The sequence below is a fragment of the Hibiscus syriacus genome, unplaced genomic scaffold (assembly GCF_006381635.1).
Source record: "Hibiscus syriacus cultivar Baekdansim isolate YM2019G1 unplaced genomic scaffold, ASM638163v2 tig00111027_pilon, whole genome shotgun sequence".
Lineage (NCBI taxonomy): Eukaryota > Viridiplantae > Streptophyta > Magnoliopsida > Malvales > Malvaceae > Hibiscus > Hibiscus syriacus.
Genome location: NW_024062960.1, coordinates 4,306,384 through 4,333,641, shown reverse-complemented (window position 1 = coordinate 4,333,641; position 27,258 = coordinate 4,306,384). Strand labels below are relative to the sequence as shown.

The 27,258-nt window shown below is 31.7% G+C and overlaps 1 pseudogene; it reads left to right on the top strand.

The window, feature by feature from the left end:
• On the top strand, positions 1 to 23,509 carry LOC120150955 (annotated as a pseudogene).
• Positions 23,510 to 27,258: the final 3,749 nt, after the last annotated feature.

Genomic DNA, 27,258 nt, shown 5'->3' with positions numbered 1-27,258 from the left:
ATGGACCAAAAAGACAAATACGTAAGTAGAAAAGAGAAAAATGCTTTAAACTACCATTATCATTCAAATTAAATCCTTTCATTAATGGCATGGTGACGGGAAAAAATGATTGGAATAATACTAGTAGTTTAATGATTCAGTTGAATTTTTTAAAAAATTTAAACTAATTTAGAATTTAACCTATAGTTTAGGAAATTATGGTAGAACTAACCTTTTTCCTTTCTCGGAGAATAAATGTTCCACGGAAAGGGACCATTATTCTGAAATGAAGCATAATGCTTACTGTTCATCTTCTTTTGGACCATTAAGGAGCATATACCCATAAATTATTTCCCTGAATACATAAAAAGCAAATAAATAAATGAAAAATCGGAAGCGGCTGCGTATTTTCACGTGTTTGAAAGGGACCATGTTTGTGTATGACCAATTCCTCTACATCTCTATCTGGTATTTGTCTTTGTTCCCTCCATTTTGACCTTACAGACATAATCAAGTTTTGTTGATTGTATTTTAATGGATTGATGATGATTTGATTGTTTAATGTTTGAAGATTCATTGGCCTGTTAGCATCAAAAAGGGAGCAGTTGGATTTAAGCCTGAGAACCCTACTCAACCCGATATATCGAGTACATGGAAAGCAATGGAGGCTCTATACGGATCCGGCAAGGCTCGAGCTATTGGTGTCAGCAATTTCTCTTCGAAGAAGCCCGAAGATCTGCTGCAGGTAGCTCGCGTTCCTCCCGCTGTGCTACAAGTGGAATGCCATATGACTGAGTATACATTATGTCCAATACAAAAGTAATCAAATGCATGTATGATACATACTCCAAAACCTATGATTATAAGAATTAACACTTCGTTGTACTAATGTTTACACTCGAACCTAGTAGAAAAATAAAGTCTTGATGATTCAAAGCATATCTATCCAGTAAGTATAATGCGAGTGAATCCTTAATAGTTTTTGACTTTTCTCTCTTTGATGTTTCATATTCGAGGTCGAATCTTTTTAAAAAGAGGGAGGATGATACGTGCGCCACGCGCCTCACAACAAAGGAAGATGGACTGACTCTTCCAATTGATCCACATGTCCAAGCCTTGAAAAAGAAGACCAAAACAACATCAGAATTGCGACGACTTTTAGAATGGGATCCAGGTTCTTTTGGTCTATATATCTTCTGGAGATACGATTGTCCGTCTCTTAGCTTTCCAGCAGTAATTGAATCGATCAATCTGATGTCGAGCACTCAAGATATGTCCATTTTAACGAAGACAACGCATGCAGAAATTACTATACGGGATTAAGACTAAAACGGGATTTTGTAAATATTACGAATTTTCAATATTTTATTGAATATTTGTAATATAATTTAATATAAGATGATTTATTATCTTTTAGGATTAAACTTATTAATTTAGGAGTTAAGATAGAGTCAAACGTTATCTTATCTTTAGCTTATAATTATTTTATTCATCAAGTTATTTAGAACTTTTGAATTCCTCACCTATAGAAAGGAGGCTCCATTCACCATTGTAAGATACACCTTTCTTGAATAATAATACAATGTGAGTACATTTTTACAAGTGCTGAAAGCCTTGTGCCTTCGAAGTCATCTTCACCATAAAGTTCTTCGTGAGTAGGCTTGTCTCAAAGATGTGGAGGTCATGTGCTATTTCCAAACATATGAAATTAAGACAATGTCACAAAAATAACTCTATAATTGAGACCCCATATTTTTCTTAAAAAGTGTCATTCTTCGAATGTTATTAGAAGTAAAATTGTGATAAATTTTTAAAGTGTGAGTGTCATATTTTTGGGCCATGTGATGTATCACATGTCATACTTGCCGATGGACGGTTCTGTTCATGAGAGAGATATTCACACTTTAGTTTGTCTTTCCATTGTGGTTATGAGGGCTGGTTAGAACCAATTATAGAGTTTTCCTAGTCAATTGTGGCTAGGAGGGTTCTTAGGACATTTATCCATCATCTTCTTCTTTATCATCATCATTCACATATATCTGATCGTCATAGCCAACTTCAAGCCAATCTTTTACATACCAGGGGTAAATTTCAATTCGATTTCTTTCTCATTTATTGTTTGAATTTCCAGTAACTTCAAATCAAGAATCCTAGTTTTGAACACAAACTCCATTCTTATTCCTATCGTGTTCTTCATCGAGTCTAGATCCCTAGGTTTGAATCCTTTAACTAAGAGAAACATTCATCAATCTGCATCCATATCCTATAAATTTGGATCGATTCTTTGATAGAATAAAATATTCTTGCTTGTTCTTGCACGCCTAAACCTCCAAGGTACCCCAACGGAGCTAGTCTGCAACGATTGAACGATTTCAAGTTTTTTTTGTTTTGTTTCAATTCCTTATTGCTATTTTTCTATTTTTTTATCAAAAAGAAAGGACACAAAAAGAGAGAAAAAGTCAAAAAAATTATAATAAAAAAAAAACAAATGAATAAATTTGGAACTAAATTTTAACAGGTACATTCTTCATCCCAAAAGTTGGTTCCAGTAAAAAAATTAGGTCATTTGAACATTAGCAACCCCTTCAAATGCATTGTTCAAGATTAAACGATAGTTTTAGGGTACCTTCATTCAAAAATTTCCAGAACATACTACTGAAAGTATTTTGGGCTTCAATTTTAAAGGGTTATTATAAACTCAAACAGTGGCATCCACCTAAAATTTCAGGTCATTTAGACATCAACAACCCCTTCAAACACATTTTTTAAGTCACTTTATGATTTCTAGGTTTTTCGGGTTTGGTTTTATTATCTTTCTTTAATTCTTAGTGCCTTGAGTATTTTTTCTTTCCCTTCTTTGTTCTTTTGCATCATCTAACACTTTCTTATTCTTGTGTTAGTAAGATCAAAAGAGTTTACATACTTCTTTTCTCCTTACATTCTCCTTCAATTGGAGTCTTACCTTTCTTTGACTTCTTAGAAGCTATGCAAACTCTTTTGATCCTACGAACACAAGGACAAGAATGTGTTAGTTAATGTAAAATAGCAAGGGTAAATTACATTGTTTCTCACTGTACTTTCACTCTCTCTCCTATTTTTCTCATTGAACTTTCAATTTTTCTAATTTGCTCACAGAACTTTACAGATTGAATCATTTTTGCTCACTCTGCTGTTAACTATTTAGCGGTGTTAAGAAATGTATTTATTTATTTATTTATTAATATAAAAATAATTTAAAAAATAACAAAAAACTAAAGGTGGTCGGATGCCGCTGCCAGCCACCGGCCACTGTTGTTGATGGTGGTCGTTTGGTCCCAACTTTCATGGATCGGTTCATCTCGACCCACTAAGTCTGAATTTGGTGGTTGTTTCACCGGAAAGTGTTTCAAAATCCGTGAATCTAGACTGAAACTTTTCAGCTTCCTAACTTTCAATCTTAAATTCATGGACTTTGGAGAAAGTTTCGACAAAATGGAGGTCGAATTCGGACTCACGGTGTCGAGACAATGCGACCCATGAAATTTAAGACCTAACGACCACCATCGACGGTGGCCGACGGTGGCATCCGTCCACCTTCAGCTTTTTTGTTATTTTTTAAATTATTTTATATTAAAAAATAAATAAACAATGTCATGTCATCAAAACATTAGAGAGATAATAGGGGAGTGAGCAAAACAGTTCAATCTGTAAAGTTTAATGAGCAAATTAGAAAAATTGAAAGTACAATGAGAAAAATAGGAGAGAGATTAAAATACAATGAGGAACGGTGTAATTTAACCAAAGAACAAAGAAAGGAAAATAAAGAACTTAAGGTACTAAGAATTAAACAAAGGAAAACCAAACCCGGTAAACCTAGAAATCACATTAGCAATTTTATCAACGGGGTTGAAAGGATTGTCGATGTCTAAATGACCTGAAAATTTAGGTGTATGTCGTTCTTTGAGTGTATAAGCAGACTGTAAAATTTCAACTCAAAATACCTTCAGTAGTATTTTTGGAAATTTTTGAATGGAGGAACCCTAAAACTATCATTTAATATTAAATAATTCTTTTGAAGGGGTTGATGGTTTTTGAATGACCTGCATTTTAGATTGGAGGTCAATCTTGGGATGAAGAATGTACCTATAAAATTCAGCTCTAAATTCCTTCGTTTGTTTTTTAGCCTTTTTCTCTTTTTTTTTCATTTTCTTTTCTTTTTGATAAAAAATGGCAAACTAATAGGAAGGAATTGAAACAAAACAAAAAGAACTTGAAAAGAACCTGAAATCATTTAATCGTTGTGATCTAGCTCCATTGCGCACCTTGGCAGTTTAAGCGTGCAGGAACAAGAAAGAATCGTTTGTTCTCTCGAAGAATCGATCCAAATTCGATACTAAGTGATAGGCTATGGCAGTGGATTGATTAATATTGCTCATAGTTTAAGGATTCAAGTGTATGGATCTAGACTAAATGAAGAACACAATATGAACAAGAATGATGTTTGTGCCCAAAACTAGGGTTCTTGATTCGAAGTTGCTGGAAATTCAAAAAAGAAGAAGGGTTTATGAATATGATGAATGGACAAAAAACAAAGATGAATAAAGACAATAAAGGAACAAAAAAACAAAGATAGAAACACTTAGCCAAATTTCGAATCTTTGTCGGAAACGTCCCAAAAATGGAATCAAACAAGAATATGATTGTTAGAAAGATAACGTGTAACACCCCCAACCCGTACCCGACCCGGTACGAGTATGAGATGTCACATTACCTTTTAAAAGCATTATTCTTAACAAAATAACAAAACATTTGAATTATATTAAAAAAATACAATAATCTACATATATATATATATAGGTTTATACAAGGTTCACAAAATATTCAGAGCATACACAACTTAACCTTCTATTACATGCCGACACTGATTTACATAACAAAATGACATACTATTAAGTTGCTTCTGATCTGATAGTTGCAGGAGTAATGTTGTCCAGCTGCTTAACCTCGATCATCTACTTTATCGAATCCTACGTGTGCAACACTCACACGCTAAGTCATCGACTTAGTAATATAATAATAACCATAAAATATTTAAAAAATTTCTAAAATGAGATGGGTTACAATGAGAATATGAATGTAATCAATGCAATAACTATAACCATATTCTTACACATAGACTTATCAAATTTCACATTCATAAGTTCACATTATTAAGTTCATTAGCCCATGATACCATACTGAGAACCTAAGGTATGTGAGTATTGTGAGGTTGTGCACTATGTTGTCACCACAGCTCGTATAATTGCACCGAAGTGCCGCGTAGAATTGCACCGGAGTGCCGCATAGAATTGCACCGGAGTGCCGCGTAGAATTGCACCGTAGTGCTATATAATAATGTCCATAAGGACCACATATCATTCCTTAAGAATCATATACATATACTAGGGATCAAGTATGTGTCTCACAAGACTTCACACATGTTCCAAAGAATATATATATATATCCCGAAGGACCGCATAGACCCTCTACCCTTGGCATGCCATCTATACCTATAGTTCTCATCTACATAACATGGGCTTTCACAATTCACATAATTTGTATCACGTAGACATAATATTTTCATACCTTTATCATATAGACATATCATTTCCTGCATATTCATGTCACATAATGCATATGGTATAAACTCATATCATGTTTCATAATATGGAATGTAATCATGTATCAAAATATTGAATCTAGACTTATCATAAGTCTAGAACTGATTATAATACTATATTCATGCACTGCATATGCACTCACCTAGATTTCTTTGTCTTTCCCTCGATCGATCTTACTTGTCGATTGTTCCAGAACTCGATTAGGCTCAATATCTACATAAGTATAATTTTCAAGATGATTATCAGATGACTAAGTCTTGAAATTAACCTCTAATGGCCTAAAGAATTTAAGGAATTGATATATTTTTTTAATGGGGGAATCGGTTCCCCCCTGTGGGGGTATCGATTCCCCTCTAGCATTCTGGAAATTCATATTCGTTTGAGGGGGAATCGATTCCCCTTGAATGGGTACCGATTCCCCTAGCCCAGAAATCCCATTTTGAGCTCAAAAATCACCTTATTTCAGCTCAAACCTTCCTATTTTACTCCCTTTAATATTCCTAACTTTAATACACATACTTAAACTCATTTATACTCCATAATCACTTCTTTAAACTCCAAATCTAGTCAATCCTATGTATTTGCAAAAATTATACTAGTTTTGCAACATGTTCAAATTCCTATTCTAACACTTCCTATCCCTTAATTAACTTGATGACAAGTCAAATCTCACTTCCAATTCTTATTATGAACTCTAAACCAAGATTTCACTTTTCTACTTCCTTTCTTTAATTCTTCATATACTTCTCATCTTGAAGTTTTAAAACAAATTAAACTTCCATTAAGCTTAACTATTGCCTAATGGTCATAACTCAACCATAGATTCATCAAGAAATTCACTAACAAGAGATCTTACCTTTAGCTTGGGTCTCACGTATGAAGAAGAAGAAAGAAGAAGAGAACTCTGGAAGCTTGTTTGATTTCCTATACTTCCACGTGGTTAATATAATACTAACCCCAAATAATTATCTTGCTATAAAAAGATTATTTTGTCCTTCTAATCTTCCTTTATAATTCAATCCTACACAAAATAACTCAAATAAGTCATTGAACTTTTCCATCATTCTACTTAAATCACCAAATTCTGAAACTGTACAATTTAATCACTAACCCGGTATGGAGGATGTTACATAACGAATAATATATAACACATATGTAAAAAGAATAATGAAATGATTAATAAATATGAGAAATAAATCGAACTAAAATTTTTCCTTGATATGTAAAAACTTGGCATAAAGGTGGCTATGGTGATGATATAGGCTTGAATGATCTTGATGAAGATGATGGATAAATGCCTTAAGAATCCTCCTAGACATAATTGGCTAGTCAAACTCTATAATCAGCTCTAACCAGCCCTCATAACCACAATGGAAAGGCAAATCGGAGTGTGAAGATCTCTCTCACGAAGAACTTGAATAACTTTATGATGAAGATGGGTCGAAGGCACAAGGCTATCAGCACTTGTAAAAACATACTCACGTCATATATTATTATTCAAGAAATATGTGTATTACAGTAATGAATGGAGCCTCCTTTATATAGGCGAGAATTTTCAAAGTTTTAAGTGACTAAATGAATAAAATAATAACTAAAGATAAGATAATCTTTGACTATCTTTACTTATAAATTAATAAATATAATCCTAAAAGATAATGCTTAATCCTATATTAAATTATATTACAAATAATCAATAAAAATATTGAAAATTTGTAATGTTTATAAAATCTCTATTAATCGTGTAACACCCCCAACCCGTATCCGACTCAGATCCGAGTCTGAGGTGTCACATTGACTTTTCAAAGCATTTTTCTTTACAAATTGGTTGAAATTTAAATTCACAATTCAAGAAAATGAATATTTTACATTAATTAAAATCAATTGGTTTTACAAAACATATCAGAGCTTGTAAAATTCAAGTCTTTAACCTACATGTCAACTACATTCTATATAACAAAATACATATATTCAAATATGGTTCTGATCTGATCTGTGGAAAGGAGGAGCTAACCTTAATCGTCTATCTTCACTCATTTTTCTTATGTCGAAACCTACGTGTGAAATATACACACGCTAAGTCTATGACTTAGTGAGGCATAGAAAAACATATAATATGAACTTTAACTCCTAACAATTCATGCATAATATATACATCATGTCATACAAAAATCATATATTATTTCATGCAACAATTATTCACCTCTACATATATCAGCATCCACATTTTTATTATTATCATATATTATTATCATTAATTCTTTTGTTCATAGGATCTTGTACCTATTATTTCAGTATATCATAGAATACATATCTCATCTCACAAAGAAGCCCACATATCATCATATAATGTTTCATATTAAAACTATATATTTGCACATATATCAGCACTGTCCTAATCACATCATTGTCATTATCATTAATCTCTTTAAAACATGTAATCTTGTATTTAAACTTTGATAACACCTCATACCACACATATCATAAACAAAGCACATAGTATCATACAAGGTTTCTTTATATCATCTCTTTTATTAGCCCATGTACAAATGTGAGAACTAAATATATACGAGTAAATTGAGGTTGTGCACCTATATTGTTACCACATCTCATATAATTCCACTGAGTGGCATATGAAATCTATGTCTCGAAGGACGTCATCTATGTCTCGAAGTACATAGGTGCATGTCTATATGTCCTGAAGAACATAGGTAACCCTCGACTCTTGGCATGCCAACTATACCTCTAGCTCTCATTTCACATAACATGGGCATTCTCTTTCATGTCATTTCTCATATCCATATAAACATATGGTTCACTTACATATATCACATATACTTTCTCTCATATATCTCATGTCATGTTTCGTATCTTGTGATCATGTAAGTACATTACTTAATTTCATATAGCTCATATTATTTCATTCATAATCACATAGCTCATGTTCCTATGATCTCTTATGTTTATATCATATATCTTATATAATCACATAGATCACTTATACTGGTTCATATGTCTTATCACACTAGCATACATTCATACAAAACATGTAACACATGCAATAACATATAACACATACACTCATATCAAATATATGCTTACATTCATGAGTTCATGCATTATAACATAGGAAATAGACTCGTCGAAAGTCTTATTTCCCTTAAACATCGTGTACTAACTAATATACATTCACCTGGCCTCACTAGTCAATGTCGATCTCTTATCACTTTCTCGAGGATTATTACTTGGTCGACTTGTCTGGACTTTGCTCTCGATCGATATCTACACGAAAAAACAATCCAATAAATATCAGAATTCGAATTACTTGCCAAGATTCTTACTATTGCAAGCTATTCAAAGTACTAATTTCTACTTTCCAACTTAAGTAGTATCAATATCACCCTCACAGTACTGATACTTCTATGCTATTGTACTGATACTCCCCTCTAGTATCGATACCAATATTAGATTCGATGTTTCCTGGTATTGATACCCTTAACATGGTATCGATACTACTATACTATGGACCAATACCTCCTTATTGATATCGATACTCTATGAATAATTATATAAATTTTTGCCTTAGGGTATCGATACTCATACAACCAGTATCGATACCCCTACCTCAAATACTACTTCTTTTCTATTTGAAGTATCGGTATTGAATGAACAATACAGATACCCCTAGCCTAGAATTTACTTTAAAAACCCGAAAATTCACCAATACTAATCTGAACCTTCCATTTTAAACCCCTATCATGCCATTAAACTCAACTATCCTTACTTAAATCAACTTATATCCATATAAACCTTCATTATCTTCAGAATCTCTTCCTATATCTTGAAATCAAGAATTCTACCAATTTTTCAACATTTTTTAATTTCAATTCTAACACTTCATATTTTTTAATTTAGCTGGTGACAAGTCAATTTTCACTTCAAAACTTATTTATTAACTCTATCTCAATAATTCCTTTAAAAACTCTTTACCTTCAATCTTACATAACTTATTCCTCTTTGAGTTTTAAGTCATCTTAAGCTTTCCTTAATCTTTTCTATCACTCCAAGAATCAAAACCAACTTTAAAACGAATGAATTAACCAGCTTGAGACCAACTTTCCTTACTAATAGAGCCACGAGAAGAGAAGAGGAAGAAAGCTAACCAAATCTCCAGAGTTTTCTTTCATTTCTCCCCCTCTCCATATATTTATCCTATATAAAGAGAAAATAAAAAACTTTTCTTTAGAAATTCTTTAGAAAAGACCAGTTTACCCTTTACTCCATCAAATATTTACTGAACAATCTTTCACAAAATATTCCCAATCAAGTCCCTAAACTTTTTATTTTTTTAAAAATAGACCTCAAAGTTTCAAAACTTCTATTTTAGTCACTAGCCCTAATTTTGGGATGTTACAAATCTCCCCTCCTTTTAAGAAAATTTGTCCTCGAATTTTTATTACACACATTGATAAGAACATATATTCTAATGTTCTCATGTTGCTTTATTTACTTAATCTTTCCTGTCACCGTCAGAAAGCTTTGTCTTTCTTTTCTTTAGTTCTTCAACTACCTTTCTCCTTTATATCTCCATCTACTATCACTTATCATCTAAACAATAACCAGTAACCTCAATCCTTTCCATTCAAAATCATGATTTAAATTTCTTTATTTATTAATCTCTAATTACCTTACCCTAATCACCAAACCTTTTATTCTTGTACCATCTTCATCCAAATTACAATACCATATTATTTTACCATCTAACATATAACACTCTTATCTATAACAATTTAATCAAAGAGAAATATAATCCTTCAACTATATTCAAACTTCCTTCATACCTGTACATAAATTCTTATCTCTTTGATTACACTTATATGACTAAGAAGCACATCCTTGAACAGATACATGTCGCACTTAACTAACTATTTGTCTATGCATGGAGATAAACGTTACAACAAATTCAACTTCTTGAGACCTTATGAAAAGGTTTTCATAGCTTTAAGGTAACCTTACTTATTTTTCTCACTTCTATAACTAAATTATAATCTACATCTCAATATAATCCTTGTCCTACTTGATCCTTTAAACTCCATCATTTTCATTATCAAGATCTCCTTATAACATAACTAAACCATATCTTTCCTTCATGCTCTCATACTCTTTTCATATCACTTATACATATATTTGATTACCCATCTTTATCACATCTTCATAACTCTTATAATCCACATGAATTGCACAAAATTTTGTTCTTATACAAAATCCTTATTCTATTTACAATACACATATTCTACTACAATCTTTAGCTTTCTTTGGATACAAAAATCCTTATCTTCTTAACTATACCACATTTACATAATCAAAATACACCACCATATCCAAATCCACATAATACTTTATTAACTTAACCTTATAACTTTTCAAATCTTACAACTCTATCACCTTTACCATTACAGTTAGTCAATAGCAACTTTTCAAACTAGGGCATAAACCATAATCAAACCAATCATATACATCATTCCTAATTGGAATTATCTTAACGATAGTTCACTTAACTTATCAAATTCACATTCTTTCTCATACACCCTGCAATTTCCTTTATTCAAACTTAACATTCCAACTTCATTTGTCTTATAAACTAATCACTAATGTATCCATTCTTAAACTCTTACGAAACAGTAACTATATCACATGATCCATTTAAAATACTTCTTCTACTTCACTTTACATAATTTCTAGTAGAACTTTTAATCCAATCCACCACTTCCATTTCTCAACTTAACTTTATGTCCATTCTTAACTTCTTATTTAATCTTCCAGTATCAAACCCTACTACTTAAGCTTGTCTAACTTCCATCAGATTTGATCTTTTGATATGGAATGCAACTAAGTCAAACCAAGATTGTATTTGAAACCCAAAATCTTTGTATTTATTTGATAGTGCTAATCTCTATGAAATACCAGTTCTCTTAATCATTCTGAACTCTCTCTAGAACTTTAGCACAATTAACCACTTCTTCAAAAGAGAACAATTTCAACACCAATAACACTCTTTTAATATAGGAACAAGCCCTCCACCAACCAATTGCATACATCATTTTCATTTAAATTAGCTTAACAACAATTTGCTCAACTTATCAAACTACACTCTTATCCATACACATTACGATTCCCCTGTTTCAAACCTCTGGCTTCATATATATGATAAACTTATCACCAAAATACTTATTATCGAACTTTTCTAAACTAATAACCACAATACTGAATCTTCTATCATTCTTATGATAAATTATGTTCACTAAACTTCAACTCATCTTCATAGTAACTGAATTACTTCATTTAACTTCTCTACTTCAGAACAGTGGAGACCCTATAACGTTATTCTAACATGTTTCAACTTTTTGAAACAACCTTTACATTTCCAAATCATTTCCTGAGGTGTCCGCTCTTCATCCTGCCTATCCAAGACAGGTGAATTGCTATCACCATAAGGTCTATCACCTTTTACTTTTCTTCAAAAATTATCATAACCAAACATCTTATATAACATAACAATTCTATTATATTAGAAAGACATCATACTCCTTACACTATCAGAACAGAAAGTTCCCCCTTTGTGTTGGCATGTACACATTTTAAAACTCCTTTGACATCGGTTTAAGCCTAGAATCGGCTAAACCTTAGCTCTGATACCATTAAATGTAACACCCCAAACCCGTATCCGACCCGGATCCAATTCTGAGGTGTCACATTAACTTTTCAAAGCGTTTTCCTTTACAAATTAGTTGAAATTTAAATTCACAATTCAAGAAAATGAATATTTTACATTAATTAAAAGCAATTGGTTTTACAAAACATATCAGAGCTTGTACAATTCAAGTATTTAAATTACATTCTATATAACAAAATACATATATTCAAATATGGTTCTGATCTTATCTGTGGAAAGGATGAGCTAACTTGAATCGCCTATCTTCACTCCCTTTTTCTCATGTCGAAACCTACTTGTAAAACATACACACGCTAAGTATATAACTTAGTGAGGCATATCAAAACATATAATATGAACTTTAACTCCTAACAATGTATGCATAATCTATACTATCATGTCATACAAAAATCATATATTCTTTCATGCAACAATTATTCACCTACACATATATCAACATCCACATTCTTATTATTATCATTAATTCTTTTGTTCATATGATCTTGTACCTATTATTTCAGTATATCATAAAATACACATCTCATCTCACAAAGAAGCCCACATAGCATCATATAATGTTTCATATTAAAATTATATACTTGCACATATATCAACACTATCCTAATGACATCATTATCATTATCATTAATCCCTTTAAAACATATAATCTTGTATTTAAACTTTGATAACACCTCATACCACACATATCACAAACAAAACACATAGTATCATACAAGGTTTCTTTATATCATCTTTTTTATTAGCCCATATACACATGTGAGAACTAACGATGTGCGAGTACATTAAGGTTGTGTACCTATGTTGTCACCACAACTCGTATAATTCCACTGAGTGGCATATGAAATCTATGTCCCGAAGGACGACATCTATGTCCCGAATGACCTATTCATATGTCCCGAAGGACATAGGTATATGTCCATATATCCCGAAGGATATAGGTAACCCTCGACTCTTGGCATGCCAACTATACATCTAGCTCTCATTTCACATAACATGGGCATTATCTTTCATGTCATTTCCCATATCCATATAAGCATATGGTTCACTTACATATATCACATATACTTTCTCTCATATATCTCATGTCATGTCATGTCTCGTATCTTGTGATCATGGAAGTACATTACTTAATTTCATATAGTTCATATCATTTCATTCATAATCACATATCTCATGTTCCTATGATCTCTTATGTTCATATCATATATCTTATATAATCATATAGATCACTTATAATGGTTCATATGTCTTATCACACTAGCATATATTCATACAAAACATGTAACACATTCAATAACATATAACACATACACTCATACCAAACATATTCTTACATTCATGAGTTCATGCATTCTAACATAGGAAATAGACTCGTCAAAAGTCTTATTTCCCTTAAACATCGTGTACTAACTAATATGCACTCACTTGGCCTCACTAGTCAATGTCGATCTCTTATCTCTTTCTCGAGGACTATTACTTGGTCGACTTGTCCGGACTTTGCTCTCGATCGATATCTACACGAATAAACAATCCAATAAATATCAGAATTCGAATTACTTGCCAATATTCTTACTATTGCAAGCTAATCAAAGTACTAATTTCTACTTTCCAACTTAAGTAGTATCGTACCACCCTCACAGTACCGATACTTCTATGCTATGGTACCGATACTCCCCTCCGGTATCGATACCAATATTAGATTCGATGTTTCCTGGTATTGATACCCTTAACATGGTATCGATACTACTATACTATGGTACCAATACCTCCTTATTGATATCGATACTCTATGAATAATTATATAAATTTTTGCCTTAGGGTATCGATACTCATACAACTAGTATCGATACCCCTACCTTAAATACTACTTCTTTTCTCTTTGAAGTATCTGTACTGAATGAGCAGTACGATACTCCTAGCCCATAATTTACTTTTCAAACCCGAAAATTCACCAATACTAATCTAAACCTTCCATTTTAAGCCCCTATCATGCCATTAAACTCAACTATCCTTACTTAAATCAACATATATCCATATAAACCTTCATTATCTTTAGAATCTCGTCCTATATCTTGAAATCAAGAATTCTACCAATTATTCAACATGTTCTAATTTCAATTCTAACACTTCATATTTCTTAATTTAGCTGGTGACAAGTCAATTTTCACTTCAAAACTTATTTATTAACTCTATCTCAATAATTCCTTTAAAAACTCTTTACCTTCAATCTTACATAACTTATTCCTCTTTGACTTTTAAGCCATCTAAAGTTTTCCTTAATCTTTTCTATCACTCCAAGAATCAAAACCAACTTTAAAATGAATGAATTAACCTGTAATATCCTAAAATCAGGGTTAGTGACTAAAATAGAAATTTTGAGGTCTAATTTTGAAAGATTTAAAAGTTTAGTGATTAAATTGGAATACTTAGTGGATGTTTGTTGGTAATTATTAAAGGAAATAAAGGGTAAAATGGTCATTTGACAAGAAAGATTTTTTATCTTTCTTTTGAGCTTATAAAACACGTGGAAAGAGTGAGAAATGAAAAGAAAAGTCTAGAACTTGGGTTGTCTCCTTCATCTTCTCTTCCCGTAAGCTCCATGGTAAAGGTAAGCTTAATTTCAGTTGGTTAATTCTTAAGTTTTAAGCTTAGTTTTGATTCTTGGGGTGATAAGAAAGATTATTTAGAGATTAAAGTATGTTGAAACTTCAAAATAGATGAGTTATGAAGGATTAAATATGAAGAGTTTTTAAGTGAATTAGTGAAATAGAAGGAGTTAATAGATTTTGAAGTTGAATTTAACTTGTCAAGGGTTAAATTAAGAGATATGAAGTGATAAAATGAGTTTTAAAACATGTTGAAAATCTGATATGATTCTTGAAATTAATAAAGAGGAGAGGATATTAAGGTTCAAGAAGAGGTAAATGAATATAAATGAGTTTAAACATGTATATATAAGTTAGGAATTTGAAAGGGGATGAAAAATGAAGCATTTGATTTGAATTAAATGGATTTTCGTGCCTAAAAGAGCAATTTCTGGGAAAGATGCATCGGTACACATTCAATATGCACCGATGCATTCTTAAAAGAAGAAACATCAAATGCCAGGAATGTATCGATGCACTATGAGTATGCACCGATGCACCAAGATAAATTTTGAAGGTGCATCGATACATTAAGGGGTGCATCGATGCATGAATATTTCAAAGCTATTTTGGGTACCTATGCACCTATAGTGCATCGGTACACCCCTAAAGGAAAAAGTGAATATTAGTTTATTAAGTTCATTTAAGTTGTTAGTATCAGATTACAAGGTGTAGGTATCTGATAATTGCCTTAAAATGTATAATTATGTAGATATAGAGCCTACACAAGTTCTGAAATCTTTGACAAGTAAGATCGATCAAGGGGAAAGTTTAGAGATCGGTTTTGACTAGTGATGCCAGGTGAGTGCATGCTAGTTATATGATGTGTAATGGAAATATGACTTGCGACGAGTCTATTTCCTATATTAGAATGCATAAATTAATGAATATAAGCATGTTTTGATAGGAGTATATGTGATGTATGTTGATATGTTTTATATATGATACAGGATGCAAGTAAAACATTATTATAACATAACGGGAGATAATAAAATAAGATTTTTAAAGATATTATTGTAAGAGACAAGCCATGTAAGTATAGGTTACTGATAGAATAATTAAGCTAAGGTTTATTGTGATACATATATATAAGAATGCAATGTAAATTACATAAGTGATAAGTCATGAAGCTATATGTGACTATGAGAATATTTAAGAGAATAAAATATAAATAAGAAGATAATAAGTTAAGAGACTCTTTGAAAATGTTATATAAATTAGGGGACACGATCATGACGATGATACGAACCTATAGGCTAAGCACTATAAGAAAGAGTAATATATTTTAAAAGGAAACTATGTTATAGGAGTTATAACATTAAGAACTATAAAACTCTATGAGGAGGTTATAGGAGTTATGTAGAACTAAATTAAATGGATAGAGTAACTCTAATTAAATAAGGTGAGATAAGTGATAATGGTTATATGTTATTGTATAGATTAGTATAATAAATCATGTAAGCCGGTACAAAGGGAAAATGAGATAAAGATAAATAGCTTTTACCTATAGGATTTATATAAGATTATATGTCGGTGTGATAACATGAAAAAGTGAACTAAGTTCTATTATATTGATCCATGTCAGTATAAGTAATGTGATTGCATAATATATATATATATATTCATATGATTTGGTATATGCCATTTGATTCATGTGTATACATGTAGATAAGATATGTGAATATGAGCTATGCGCTTATAAGTGATATGATCACATGATGTGATAAGAAACTATGAAAATATGTCATTAAGTGATGTGATTATATGAAATAAGATAAAATATAATGCCCATGTTATGCAAATTGAGAGCTAGAGATATAGTTAGCATGCCAAGAGTCGAGGGTCTACGCGGTCCTTTGGGACATATATATATTCTTTAGAATATGTGTAAGGTCTTTTGAGACACATACTTGATCATTGGCATATGTATATGATTCTTAAGGAATTTCTACGTGGTCCTTAGGGACATATTATATGGCACTTCGGTGTATTTCTACGCGGCACTACGGTGCAATTCTACGTGGCACTTCAGTGCATTTATACGAGATGTGGTGACAGAATTAGTGCACAACCTCTATATACTCACATATTTATAGTTCTCATATGTGTACATGGGCTAATAAAGAAATACAAACAAACACATGATATGTAATGTACCTGTTTTGCTATGTGAAATGTAATACATGTTATATGTAATATGTAATGTCGAATATATTAATTGTTAAATGAATGATATGATTGTTAAGAAGTTTAAGTATAAGAATAGATAACTAAAAGATATAAATGGATGGAATATTGATTATGAAATGAGGTTATTGATAATTAAGATAAGATTTATCTATTTGTATGCATGTGATTATATGGAATGTTATATTGATTTGTATGATATTATTGTATGATATGTTCATGCATGTTTAGGAATTCGAGTTTCAATTATGAGTTTTATATGCCTCACTAAGTCTTCGACTTAGCGTGTGAGTGTCTCACACTTAGGTTTCGGAAAGCGTGAAGAGAAGTTAAGAGGAGCAAGACAAGTCATCATCTTCCTTACAAAGTTCAAATCAGAAAAGAAATGTTTGATATGTATTTTATTCTTTTAGATGAAGTTGGCATGTAATATAAAAAATTTTAATTGTATATGCTCTGATAAGTGTGAAACCTTTTATTTTGAAATAATATGAAGTTTTATTTAATGGGGATTTTTCATTATTTTGAACAAGTAAAGGTTTAAAAGTTGATGTGACACCGAAGTTAAATAAGTTGTAAAATGTGTACATGCCAACACCAAGTCAATAATTTCTGATCTGATAAGTGTAAGGATTTTATTGTCTTGTTAATAGAATAAGATTAGTATGATATAGTAGAATTCTGATTATAATAGTTTCAAAGTGAAGTGAGTGACGATATTCCTGATCGTGATAGCAATTCACCTGCCCTGGCCAGACAGGAGGAAGAGCGGACACCTCAGGAAGTGCCTCGTAAAATCAAATATTGATTTCAGAAAGTTGAAATCATATCAGAATAGTGATAGAAGGTTTTCACAGGTTTGAATCGTAAAAGTGAGGTGAAGTATTCTTATTATTTCAAGGATAAGATAAATTATGGTGAATCAGTGTCACCATAAAAACGTTCAAAGATCAATGATGAGGTGAGAATTAGTAGAAGAATTCAAGAATAAGTGTAATAGTGACAAGTGTATAAGATGTATAAAGTCAGAGCTTATAAGTTTGAAACGAAGGGATATTATTGAGTATAAGAAAGAGTGTGTATATGATAAGGGTTTGCAGTTAAGATGGAAAGAGTCAGCATTGGCTAACCAGAGTATGTGATGAAAATGTACCGGAATTATAAGATTATAAGATATTGTTAGGTTGAGATAAATAAATACAAAGCAGATCTGAATACAAGCTAAGGATTTATAAGAAGAATGTAAGAACGGGTATATCGATTAACAGTTTATAAGACAAAGGAAATCAAAGTGTTGAGATTGAACAACGGAAATTACAAGATGTATATGATTGATTGACTGGGGCTTTTCCCTAGATTGAACAGATGTTGTTAACTAGCTGTCAGAGTAAAGGTGATAGAGTTATAAGATTGGAAGAAAAGATAAAGTTGAGTTAATCAATTATGATGTGGATTAGATATGGTTTTGATCATATAGATATGATGTAGATAAGGAAATACAAGTATAAGAGATGATAAAGAATGAAGTTTTGTATATGTAAATTGAGTTATCAAAGTTACGAGGATGCAATGAAGATTGATACACAGAGATGAGTATAGGTGATAGGGCAAGAATGTGTGAAAATGAAAGGAAATATACGATTTGTGTATAAGGAGATTTTGATTTGGAATGAATAAAGAAATAATGGAATAAAGAATGAAAATGATTGAGTTTAAAGGATCATATATGATAAAGGTTATATGGAAGAGTACACGATGTGCAAGGTGATGTGAAAAGATTGTTTGATTCTGTAAAATGTATGTTTAATCAAATTTGAAGAAGAGTTAAGGTTGTGCTTTGGTCAAATGATGATGGAATAAGAGTTTGAGTTATTGTTATAAGGTAATTAGAGATTAATGAAGAAATAAATTGATTTATGATATAAAGTGATGAGAATGGAGGCAAAAGTAAGTCATTGGTTGGAAATTGATTTTCAACGGTAAAAAGTAAGTGTATAACCAAAGAAGAGAAAAGATCGAAATGGATTGAGTTATTTGGAAATTGAAGGCAAATCATTAGTTGCAATTACGTAAGGAATAAAGTGGAGAAAGCAACACGAGAACATTAAAAGATATGTTTTTATTGGTGTGTGCAATGAAAATTTGAGGACGAATTTTCTTAAAGGAGGGGAGATTTTTAATATCCCAAAATTAGGGTTAGTGACTAGAATAGAAATTTTGAAATTTTGAAGTCTGATTTTGAAAGATTTAAACGTTTAGTGATTAAATTGGAATACTTAGTGGATGTTTGTTGGTAATTATTAAAGGAAATAAAGGGTAAAATGGTCATTTGACAAGAAAGATTTTTTATCTTTCTTTTGAGCTTATAAAACACGTGGAAAGAGTGAGAAAGGAAAAGAAAAGTCTAGAGCTTGGGTTGTCTCCTTCCTCTTCTCTTCCCGTAAGCTCCATGGCAAAGGTAAGCTTAATTTCAGTTGGTTAATTCTTAAGTTTTAAGCTTAGTTTTGATTCTTGGGGTGCTAAGAAAGATTATTTAGAGATTAAAGTATGCTGAAACTTCAAAATGGAAGAGTTATGAAGGATTAAATATGAAGAGTTTTTAAGTGAATTAGTGAAATAGAAGGAGTTAATAGATTTTGAAGTTGAATTTGACTTGTCAAGGGTTAAATTAAGAGATATGAAGTGATAAAATGAGTTTTAAAACATGTTGAAAATCTGGTATGATTCTTGAAGTTAATAAAGAGGAGAAGATATTAAGGTTCAAGAAGAGGTAAATAAATATAAATGAGTTTAAACATGTATATATAAGTTAGGAATTTGAAAGGGGATGAAATATGAAGCATTTGAGTTGAATTAAATGGATTTTCGTGCCTAAAAGAGCAATTTCTGGGCAAGATGCATCGGTACACATTCAATATGCACCGATGCATTCTTAAAAGAAGAAACATCAAATGCCAGGAATGCATCGATGCACTATGAGTATGCACCGATGCACCAAAACAAATTTTAAAGGTGCATCGATGCATTAAGGGGTGCATCGATGCATGAATATTTCGAAGCTATTTTGGGTACCGATGCACCTATAGTGCATCGATACACCCCTAAAGGAAAAAGTGAATATTAGTTTATTAAGTTCATTTAAGTTGTTAGTATCGGATTACAAGGTGTAGGTATCTGATAGTTGCCTTAAAATGTATAATTATGTAGATACAGAGCCTAAACAAGTTCTGAAATCATTGACAAGTAAGATCGATCAAGGGGAAAGTTTAGAGATCGATTTTAACTAGTGAGGCCAGGTGAGTGCATGCTAGTTATATGATGTGTAATGGAAAATTGACTTGCGACGAGTCTATTTCCTATATTAGAATGCATAAATTAATGAATATAAGCATGTTTTGATAGGAGTATATGTGTTGTATGTTGATATGTTTTGTATATGATACAGAATGTAAGTAAAACATTATTATAAGATAACGGGAGATAATAAAATAAGATGTGTAAAGATATTATTGTAAGAGACAAGTCATGTAAGTATAGGTTACTGATAGAATAATTAAGCTAAGGTTTATTGTGATACATATATATAAGAATGCAATGTAAATTACATAAGTGATAAGTCATGAAGCTATATGTGACTATGAGAATATTTAAGAGAATAAAATATAAATCAGAAGATAATAAGTTAAGAGACTCTTTGAAAATGATATATAAATTAGGGGACACGAACATGACGATGATACGAACCTATAGGCTAAGCACTATAAGAAAGAGTAATATATTTTAAAAGGAAACTATGTTATAGGAATTATAACATGAAGAACTATAAAACTCTATGAGGAGGTTATAGGAGTTATGTAGAACTAAATTAAATGGATAGAGTAACTCTAATTAAGTAAGGTGAGATAAGTGATAAGGGTTATATGTTATTGTATAAATTAGTATAATAAATCATGTAAGCCGGTACAAAGGGAAAATGAGATAAAGATAAATAGCTTTTACCTATAGGATTTATATAAGATTATATGTCGGTGTGATAACATGAAAAAGTGAACTAAGTTCTATGATATTGATCCATGTGAGTATAAGTAATATGATTGCATAAGATATATATATATATATATATATGATTTGGTATATGCCATTTGATTCATGTGTATACATGTAGATAAGATATGTGAATATGAGCTATACGCTTATAAGTGATATGACCACATGATGTGATAAGAAACTATGAGAATATGTCGTTAAGTTATGTGATTATGTGAAATAAGATAAAAGATAATGCCCATGTTATGTAAATTGAGAGCTAGAGGTATAGTTGGCATGCCAAGAGTCGAGGGTCTACGCGGTCCTTCGGGACATATATGTATTCTTTGGAACATGTTTGAGGTCTTTTGAGACATATACTTGATCCTTGGCATATGTATATGATTCTTAAGGAATTTCTACGTGGTCCTTAGGTACATATTATATGGCACTTCGGTGTATTTCTACGCGGCACTACGGTGCAATTCTACGTGGCACTTCGGTGCATTTATACGAGCTGTGGTGACAGTATTAGTGCACAACTTCTATAGACTCACATATCTATAGTTCTCATAGGTGTGCATGGGCTAATAAAGAAATACAAACAAATACATGATATGTAATGTACTTGTTTTTCTATGTGAAATGTAATATATGTTATATGTAATGTCGAATATATTAATTGTTAAATGAATGATATGATTGTTAAGAAGTTTAAGTATAAGAATAGATAACTAAAAGATATAAATGGATGGAATATTGATTATGAAATGAGGCTATTGATAATTAAGATAAGATTTATCTATTTGTATGCATGTGATTATATGGAATGTTATATTGATTTGTATGATATTATTGTATGATATGTTCATGCATGTTTAGGAATTAGAGTTTCAATTATGAGTTTTATATGCCTCACTATGTCTTCGACTTAGAGTGTGAGTGTCTCACACGTTGGTTTCGGAAAGCGCAAAAAGAAGTTAAGAGGAGCAAGACAGGTCAGCATCTTCCTCACAACGTTCAGATCAGAAAAGAAATGTTTGATATGTATTTTATTGTTTTAATGTAGTTGGCATGTAATATAAACGATTTGAATTGTATATACTCTGATAAGTGTGAAACCTTTTATTTTTAAATAATATGAAGTTTTATTTAATAGAGATTTTTTATTATTTTGAACAAGTAAATGTTTAAAAATTGATGTGACACCTCAGACTCGGATCCGGATTGGATACGAGTTGGGGGTGTTACATAACTAGCTTGAGACCAACTTACCTTACCAATGGAGCCATGGGAAGAGAAGAGGAATAAAGCCAACCAAGTCTCTAGAGTTTTATTTTATTTCTCCCCTCTCCACATGTTTATCCTATATAAAAAAAATCTTTTCTTTGGAAAAGAGCAGTTTACCTCTTACTCCATCAAATATTTACTAAACAATTCTTCACAAAATATTCCTAATCAAGTCCCTGAATTTTTTAATTTTTTAAAAATATATCTGAAAGTTTCAAAACTTTTATTTTAGTCACTAGCCGTAATTTTGGGATGTTACAAATCTCGTATAAGAATTTCTACATGTGATATATTCGTTAAAATGGATGTATCTTGAGTTTTCGACATCAAATTGATGCAATTCAAGCACCTTTGGAAAGCTAAGAGACAAATGATCATATCTCCATAACAAATGTCGACCAAAAACACCTGAATCTCATTCAAAAAGTCACCGCAAGTTTGTTGTTGTTCTGATCTTCTTTTTCAAGGTTTGGACGTGTGGATCAATTGGAGGAAGAGTCAGTCCATTTTCCTTTGTTGTGAGGCGTGTAGTGCATATATCAATGTACCAGATAAGTAAATTGCTTGTCATTGTTTCCGGGGTACTCACCGTTGGGTTCCCCGGGCAATCTTACCATTAAGAAATAAGTCCTCAAGCATCCGGTGCTGAATACGGTTGCAGAAAAATGGGGGAAGTCCCCTGCTCAAGTTGCTCTCCGTTGGGGGCTGCATATGGGTCGCAGTGTTGTGCTTAAGAGCACAAATGAAGAGAGGATCAAATAGAACTTCGACGTTTTCGATTGGTCCATACCTGAAGACTTGTTTGCGAAGTTATCCGAAACCGAGCAGGTAAGTCGCTTATCCCTTGTTCGTGAAGTGTACGATTCAAAATATGTAGGATTCAGGTGTAGTTTCAGATTATCCATAACTTGCTTTATGACTTCCGGTGGAGGCTGATCAGAGGCAGTGCATTTGCACACGAAACATTCGGAGCATACAGGACCTTTGAAGAGCTAAGGGATGGTGAGATCTGAACTTGTACCATAACTATGAGGTCTAAGCAATTATTTATTATTTGATCAAAAATAATAATTATTTATTATTACATACATAATTAAATGATTCTAGATGTATTTTATTATTATTATTATTAGTATAATTATTATTTAGTTTTTGGTATATACCAATAAAAAAATCTAACACTAACAACAAAAGTTATTTGTCAAATCTATCCAATTTTCAAAGGGTAACTTTCGATGTCCTTATACTAAGGGGCTGTCACTCACTAAATCAAATCATCATAAACAAAATTACGATAAGATATTAAAGCTAAATATATAAAAATAAATTGAGGGGTTCATCTTTAAATTTATAAAATTTATTTATTTTAAAGTTCGCAAAAATTTTAAAGATGTTTAAATAAAAGAATTAAAATTTAATTTCACTTGATTTCAAAATTAATAAAGACAAAGGGTAACTGGTCCAAAAAGTTGGGGCAAGGCTGGGATGTCTCAAGTTCTGCACCTTTAATATAAGGTTAAAGAAACCGAAATTATTATTTCTTTTAATATTTTCGGTAAAATATTACTTAAAATATTATTTTTTTTTCTAACAAAAATGTTAATATTGGACTCTACCTAAAATGTTTAACATTTCAGGTAAAACACTACTTAAAATATTATTTTTTCTACCGAAAATGTTAATATTGAATTCTACTGGAAATTATTTAGCAAAAATAATATTTTTGATAAAAAAAATAATATTTTAAGTAGTATTTTATCAAAAATATTAAAATAATAATAATATTTCTGATATAACATTTCCTTATATATTAAAATTGTCCTACATCATAACTACTCGGCCAAATCTGCTCCATAAGAGCATGTAGTTCGGTGATTGCAAACCATAATTCGACACGAGGTTTAAAGACTTTAGAGTAAAGTACTTAATTGGTCACTCATCTATTGATTAATTTCTGTTTTGATTATCTAATTATTATTATTTTTAAATCATACCTAATGTCATGTTTTAGTCATCCGTCATTAAAAAATTATCAACGATATCTATGTATCAATATAAGATAATATCATCTTAGTATTAAAAATAATTAAAAAATGTCATGTCAATATCATTGGTAATTTTTTAACGGTTGGTGATCAAAATAACCAAAACATAACGTCATGTTTGATTTTGGAAAAAAATAATAGTTGAATTGCTAAAATAAAAATAAAATAATAAATGGATGACCAAATAGATAATTCGTCCAAGACTTTAACATGTGAATAACATTTGTTTGAAGTACAAGGACACCCACTCCTAGTTTCCCTTTTGAGCCATATTAACGTAACTTAATTTTTGGGTTAAATGTATTAGTATATCAATTATCTAATTATTATATTGAATGAGATGATACAAAACGAAATGCTACAATATTTAAAAGGGTAAATTCTAAATTTCATGTCACACCCCAATTTAGGGGCTAAAAAGTTATTAATTTTAAAGTATCGAATTAAAGTAGTAATAAGGGAACATTGAGAACTAAATTGTAAAATTTTAAAAGTTGCATCTCTGTTTTGAAATCTGTGAAAAATTCAAGGACTTGAACCCGAATTATACCATTTTATAGTGCATTGAAAATTAAACCTCGATTATCTTCTCCAATTGAAGCTTAAACCCAAAACCTTCCCAACCCCGTCTTCTCTACCCCGAACCATAGTCCTCCTACCACCATCTTGTGCATCGTCGGTACCATTGTGATCGGCGTCCAGCCACAAGAAAAACCCCTCAACCATTCATCATATAAAGCTTCTGATTGCCGTAAAATAACCTCTGATTACTTAGATAAAAACCATCGTCGCCGCATGATTTTACATCGATTACGGTCGTTTCGACCATCGTTCCACCTCATCGCCTCCAGCACCGTGTTCCTCGGTCGATTTCGCTTAAAACCCGACCGGTGGGTCACGTCAACACCGTCGATTTCCCTCCGTCGCCGGCGTGGGTAAGTGTTTCGGCCATTTTATTTATTTCTGATGGATTTTGGGTTGATGTTGGCTAATGTATTGATTGAAATTGGGTATTTGGAGTTGTAGGAGAAATCAGCCGATGTTTCCGCTCTGTTTGGCCGCCGCACGCGCCGCCTCTCACGTGTGGGCTTGTTCTGGTCCAAGGTGTTTTTCAAAACCGGGTCAGCCCAACCCACCTGATTTGACCCGACCCGACCTTCTAGTTCAATTCAGTTCAGTCACTGAGTCAACTCGACTGGGTCAACTCGTTAACTTTGACCGAGTCAACCTATTGGTCGTTGACCGGCTGTTAACCGCCGTCGACTTCTCTGTGTACACATATTTTGATGTTCTTTGACGTCATGAGTTCATTTTTGACGTTCGTTTGGCCAAATTCGATCTCGATAAGTTGTTTTTCACTGATTTACCATCCAATTCGATCTGTTTTTCGCAATTAAGCTCTGTTTCTGATGAAATTTTTGTTGTTGTGTATCTAAGGAATTATTGGACGTTGAATTCAAGTTCGAGGGCAATCGAATGGAGTTTAAATGGTCGATTGATATGTCACGAAAATTGAGGTAATACATTACTACCTGTTTTATGCTTTATGGAACATGTCGATATTGATTTCTCCATAGATGAGTATAATTGATCACACGTATGTAATGATCACTTCCTAAAATTGATCCGAATATTATAAAAAGTTGGTAACCGAATATGACTTATATGGCTCGCTTAAGAAAGTGTAAGATCAATCAGAAATAATAATAAGTTTGGTGATTCAATAATAAATGATTTGATTTTAAGATCCGTGAATTTTGAAAGATTTCCTTAAAGGTTAAATATCGGGATTATTTGGATATTAAATTATCGAAAGAGCACCATGGGATAAAATTACAAAAATGCCTTTGTAATGGAAAGGACCAAAACTTCCCTAGATGGTGAAAAATAACTCTGAAAGGACATACTTGACTAATTATAAGAGAAACTGCATATGATTGAATTTAAAGGAATTACTGAAATGTCCTCGAGCATCGTAATAACTATAATAACCTCCAATAATCAAAGAAATAAAATACCATGAACGCTAAAGGAACTAGAATTCATTCAAGTATAATTTATCGAAAGTATGCCACTGACAAAATTGAGTGGAATGATGATGATATGCTTAAAGAGTAAAAAAACACAATGGATGGCTATGATAAGGGAAACGACTTAAGAACTTATGTTTTGATCCAGTTGAACTTTGGAATCATTGAATTAAATTTCGAATCTATATTGGAATTATATAATTGCCCTAAAGTGTAAAATGACCAAAATACCCCTAAAGTGTAAAATGACCTAAAATATATTCAAGTCATGGAATAACTAAATACCCTCAAGCTCTGAAATAATTAAATCAACATAGAATACCAAAATGAATTTATTATATGACCAAATTGAATTGAACGGAAGTATCATATGTATTCAAATTTCAGAAATATTTGAATTATTTTGGAAAAACTCCGAAGTGACCGAGATAGCCATAACTACTAAATGAACTAAGTAACCTCAATGACTACTGTCCCTATGGGTTATGAACCACGAATTAAGTACATCAACAATTCTTTATATTGTTTCAATGTGGAAATGAAATAAAGACCATTGGAATATATGTTCGTCTCCTTAAGATATATTCATCGATGATTCTGAAGATGATCTATGGACAAGAATTTTTTTTATTAAAAAGTGAATACTCTGGAAGGGCAACAAATTGATCGGCCGACATGCATTAGTTC